Genomic DNA, 6,030 nt, shown 5'->3' on the forward strand with positions numbered 1-6,030 from the left:
CCAATCTCACCATCCCTCCCTCATCTCCTCCCTGTACCTTTCCAAGTCCACTGCTAGGGGAGGTCTTCCTCCCCTTTCATCTGACCCTAGCTTAACAGGTATCTTCAAGACTGGCTGGCTGCAATCTTTTCCTCTGTAGTCTAGTAAGGCTCTTCCTCCCTTGGAGGGCAGCGTGGGGGAGGTAAAAGAGCCAGTCATTGAGTTCGTGTCAGAAATAATTCCTGTTCCCCTTACTAGAGAAACCCACATGGATACTGAGCTACCATGGGCTACATCCCAGCAGGGGTTCTAGGTTATATCTAGAACCTAAACATGTTCCTTGGTTGGAAATATAGTCTGATAAAAAAGACCCCTGTTCCCAGATATATTAGGTCCTTGTGGAGCTCTTGTCCTCTCCAGGTCATAATAACTCCCCCTTTTATCATATACTTTCCTGCACTCTGCCAAAGGTTTGGTTATGAGTCTAGGCATCTGCTTTGATACACTGCTAGGTAGAGTCTCTCAGAGGCCCTCTGCCGTAGGCTTCTGTCCTGTTTTTTGTTTTCTCCTACTTCCCACATCCATCCCATTTGTCTTTCTAAGTGAAGATTGATCATCTTACCCCGGGTCCTCTTTCTTGTTTATCTTCCTTAGGTGCACATATTGTAGTATATTTATCCTATCTTATAGGACTATATAAGTGAGTACATACCATGTATGTGTTTCTGCTCCTGGGATACCTCATTCTGGATGATCTTTTCTAGATCCCCCCATTTGCCTGCAAATTTCATGTTTTCCTTGTTTTTAATTGCTGAGTAGTATTCCATTGTGTAAAAGTACCACAATGTCTGTATTCATTCCTCTATTGATGGACTTCTGGGTTGTTTCCAGGTTCTGGTTATTCTGAATAAAGCTGCTACAAACATGGTTGAGCAGATGTCCTTGTTGTGAACTTGAGCATCTTCTGGATATATGCCTAGGAGTGGTATAGCTGGATCTTGAGGAAGCACTATTCCTAACTGTCTGAGAAAGCGCCAGACTGATTTCCAAAGCAGTTGTACAAGTTTACATTCTCACCAGCAATGGAGAAATGTATTCAGAAGCTCAGCATTCAGAAGCTCAGAATATCCATTTATAATAAAAACAAAATTAGAAAGACTAGAAAAATAGTGAGGACTAGTGAGATATGATCACAAAGGCTTTTCCAAATCATGCTGTTTATTATTACAAAAAATTTATTATGATTAGGGCCAAAGAATGAACAAACATAGTAGATTAATTCTAAGTTCTTTAGTAATTTAACTCTAAGACATTGAATGTACTTAATTTTATTTATTTGAAGATTAATCCGTGCTAAAGAAATAAGACAACACTACAATTGTTTAATATTTTATTGAGTATTCACATTAAGTAGATATTTACCACTATATTTGTTTTTATATGATAAAAATACTTTCTGTATCTCACAGTGCTAAAGGAACATAAACCTATTACAATAAAAGATATAAGTCTGCCCACAAATAATTTAAATATTAAGGATAAGTACATTTTAATTATCATAACAATTTCTTTTGTGTTCCTGTGGTATGAGTGTATTCAATCAAGCACAATTCCATTTCCTCATAAATTATATATTTAACCATAATATAAATACATTATTACACCAGATTTACAATTAAAAAGTTTGAAAATAGTAATATCAGATGGTTACAGTCAGATTATTGAGGCTATTGAGACTTCTTGGTGTCCCATATACTTTTTGGTAATTCAAGAAAAGGAAAGAAATAATATTTATTATAATGGAAAAAATGTAACATTTTTACTGCATTGAAACATTCAAAATAATTGATTCTTTAAAATTTAAAAGAAAGAACTGTTGACTATGCACATATTTTAGAAAATATTTACCAGTTCAAGAAAAAGTGAACTCTTTGTTTTATTTTTTATTTATTATAATTTATTCACTTTTTTATCTCAGGTGTAGACTCCTCCCTCATCTCTTCCCAGTCCCACTATCTCTCTCTTTTCTCCCATCCATGCCCTTTCCCTAGTCCACTGATAGAGGAGGTCCTCCTCCCCTTCCATATGACCCTAGCCTATAGGTCTCTTCAGGACTGGTTGTATTGCCTTACTTTGTGGCCTGTTAAGGCTGCACTTCTCCCTTGTGGGAAGATGATCAGAGATTATCTCTATGCATGGTTCTTGGTTGGATTATCTGTCTCTGCAAATACCCTGGGCTCAAATTTATTGGTTCTGTTGTTCTTCTTATGTTGGAAAGAGAAAACATGGAACAGGACTGGAACCTCTCATAGAGGGCCTCTGAAAAGTGAACACTTTCCATGTGTCTACCATGAGATAAATTTGTCTACCACAGGTCAACAGTCATGTCATTGGTCTAAGAATAGATTTAAACCTACAAAAACAATTATTTCATGCTAGGATTTTGTCACATGTCAGCCCTCTCTTAGGAGCCTGGATCAGAAAAAAAATAAACAAAACAAAACAAAACAAAACATTGCTGTGTTTTGGTGTTTAGCAGTTAGTAATTAAATTTTATGATGCAAAAAGAACAATGAACTTGAGAACTTAAAAGTTATAATATTTGTACCATTGCAGGGGTTTGAAAACTAAACACTGAGAATGACTGTCATATACAATAATAATTAATGAGAGAAAATACAAACCCATAGAAAACTCATTTTAACTGATTTAGAAAGCTCTCCTAAAGAATGTTCTGTAAATTTTATTTTGTTGTTTTGTCATCACTTAAAAAGTATGCATATATATGCATACATATACTGAAAATTTTCAAAGTAAAAAAAATATAGTAGTTGATAGTATATGCTAATATTCACTTTTGAATTTTTTGTTGAGTAAAAATAGTTATTCAGTTTTGAAAGCCAAGAACAATTAAGTTACTTCAGACAAAGAAAGAAATAGTTTTAAAAAGGATATGATTACAGAACAATCAGATAAGATTATCTAATTGGTTTTAAATTTGTGTACATTTCTTAGTAGAAACAATTATGGTTGCAAACTAAAATTATAATTAAAATTGCATAGCAAAGTTATAGAATGATAAAATATAAAAATACAAATAGTTATTAAATAATTAACAATGAAAGCAAAACTAATGAAATTGAGTTTTACTTTATTCTACTTACAATTAATACTCAGGTAATTAAAAAATTCAAGTATTTTTAATAGGTAGTTAAAATGAATGTAAATATTTACTCATCACTGCAAATAATTTCACTGATGGAAGGAACATAAAATGAAACATTTGGAAAATGAATAATATAATAAAAATATAGATGTTTTAATCATGCTTATTTATATTTTTAAAATGTATAAAACTGAAGACACATCATACAGTGTAGAGAACTTTTGAATTTTGTTTTAAAATCACCAATGCTCTGTTATTTAAATATTTTCATGGTATAATACATTTATTTTTTTAATGTATTCCCAAAATATTTTACTTAATATCAGTTTTTAAGAATAACAATAAAACTTACTCATTCCATTTCAGAATTTTAACTTTGACAGTATGTGCCTTAAGTGTTTTCATCTTAAAGATACTAATATTAATATTTATAGAGACCAATAACAGTACCAAATTAAAATTAACACAAGTTTTGGATTCTTTGACAGAATATTACCAGTTTTTTTTTTCTTTTGATCCTAAGTTCGAACATTGGTTAACTTTTCTTAACTACAAATTATTTGTTTTCTGATTTTCGATGTTTTTTAAAACATTACCTAAAAGTTATAGTGTATTGTATATGAAAATATTGCAAATATTAGTTTTAATGGTATTTTTAGATTATGAAGGCAGACGATGGCATCAGAAACCTTGATAGTTCTATAAAATAATAATTTTTTTCAACTCAGGGTTTCTCTGCATGTCCTTGGCTGTCCTGGACTCTTTTTGTAGACCAGGCTGTCCTCAAACTCACAGAGATCTACCTGCCTTTATCTTCCCAAGTGCTGGTATTACAGGCATGTGTCACTGTGCCCAGCTTCTGAGGAAATAATCTCCCCTTTTTTTTCCATTTAATACATTAAATATACTCATAGGGTTTCTATACAGTATGAATCTTTTCATGATAATGAAGATTATAGAAATGTACAAAGGCTTTATCATATTTGTTTTTTTAGTTTCTTTTATTTTATTTTTATTATTGTTATTCTTATTATCATTATTTTAGGTTTATAGATTTTAGTATGTTTTTCCTATATTATATCGCTAAGATCCACTTATATATACCCTCTGTGTCCTTTCACTTCTGGCTTACCTCACTTGGGATAATATTTTCTGGTTTCATCCATTTGCCTGCAAATTTCATGATTTTCTTTTTCTTAACTGCTGAATAGTACTCCATTGTATAAATGCACCACAATTTCTGTATCCATTCTTCAATTGAGGGACATATAGGCTGTTTCCAGATTCTGGCTATTATGAACAAAGCTGCTATGAACATAGCTGAGCAAATGTCCTTGTTGTATGGTTGAGCATCTTTAGGATATATGTCTAGAAGTGGTTTACCTTGAGGTAACACTATTCATAATTTTTTGAGAAAGCACCAGATTGATTCCCAATGTGGTTGTACAAATTTACATTCTAACCAACAATGGAGGATGGTTCCCCTTTCTCCACAACCTCTCTAACATGTGTTGTCACTTGAATTTTTGATCTTAGCCATTTTGATGGATGTAAGGTAAAATCTCAGGGTCGTTTTGATTTGCATTTCTCTGATCACTAAGGATATTGACTATTTCTTTAAGTGTTTCTCTGCCATTTGATATTACTCTAATGAGAATTCTCTTTTTAGCTCTGCACCTCATTTTTAATTGGATTACTTGCTTTGTTAGTGTTTACCTTCTTGAATTCTTTATATTAGCTTTGAACTCTGGATATTAGCCCTGGATATTAGTCAGATATAGGTTTGGTGAAGATCGTTTGCCAGCCCACATGCTGTCATTTTGTTTTATTTATAGTGTCTTGTTTTTTATAATTTATTCACTTTGTACCCCAGGTGTAGGCCTCTCTCTCACCTCTTCCTAATCCCGGTTTCCCTCCCTCTTTCCTCCTCCCCTATCCTTCTCCCCTAGTCTACTGATAGGGGAAGTTCTCCTCCCCTACTGTCTGTACCTAGCCTCTGAGGACCCTTCACTACTGCTTGGATCTTTTTCCTCCATGGGCTGGCTAGTTCACCAGATCAGAAAGAAGTGATCAAGGAGCAGGCAACACATATAGAAACTGAGATATCTATGAGTTACATCTGAGCAGGGAGTCTAGTTCCTCTCTCTGCATGATCTTTGATTTATACATCAGTCTCTGCGCTACTCTCCGCACCCAGCTTTTTTTTATTTGGCTTTGTTAGTCTCCTTGTGGGGCTCCAGTTCCCTTCTGATCCTTCTGTATCCCCTTCCTCCATAAGTCTCCCTGCACTATGTTCAAAGTTTGGCTGTGAGTCTCAGCATCTGCCTCAATAAACCTGCTGGGTGTGTCTTTTGGAGGACATCTGTGGTAGACTTACATCCTGTTCCCTCTCTTACTGCTTTTTGTGTATATACTGTTATCCCTTCTGAATGAGAATTAAGCATCTTTTCTAGGGTCCTCCTTGTTGTTTAGTTTCTTTTTTTTTAGTTATTATTTTTACAATTTATTCACTTTGTATCCTGGCTGTAATCCTCTCCTTTGTCTCTCACAGTCTCATCCTCCATCCCTTTTTTTCCTCATATGCCTCTCCCTTAGTCCACTGATAGGGAAGGTTATCCTCCATTGTTATCGGAACCTAAGCTATCAGGACTGGCTGCATTGTCTTAGGCAGAGTGTAGAGAATCTTATGGAAGATGTGGGAGATTCAAAGGTGTAGAGGAGGCTACAGCGGGGATACAAAATGAATAAATTAAAATGAATAAATAAATAAATAAGGGGGGTGAGAGGAGAGAAAGAACTAGAGAGGAAAGGAACTCCACAAGTTGACCAACAGGGCCAAAAAATCCTGGCCAGGGGTGCTCCAACCAAGGACTATACATGGAGAG

The sequence above is a fragment of the Psammomys obesus genome, unplaced genomic scaffold (genome assembly GCF_907164565.1).
Source record: "Psammomys obesus unplaced genomic scaffold, mPsaObe1.curated_primary_1811, whole genome shotgun sequence".
In the NCBI taxonomy this organism is placed as follows: Eukaryota; Metazoa; Chordata; class Mammalia; order Rodentia; family Muridae; genus Psammomys; species Psammomys obesus.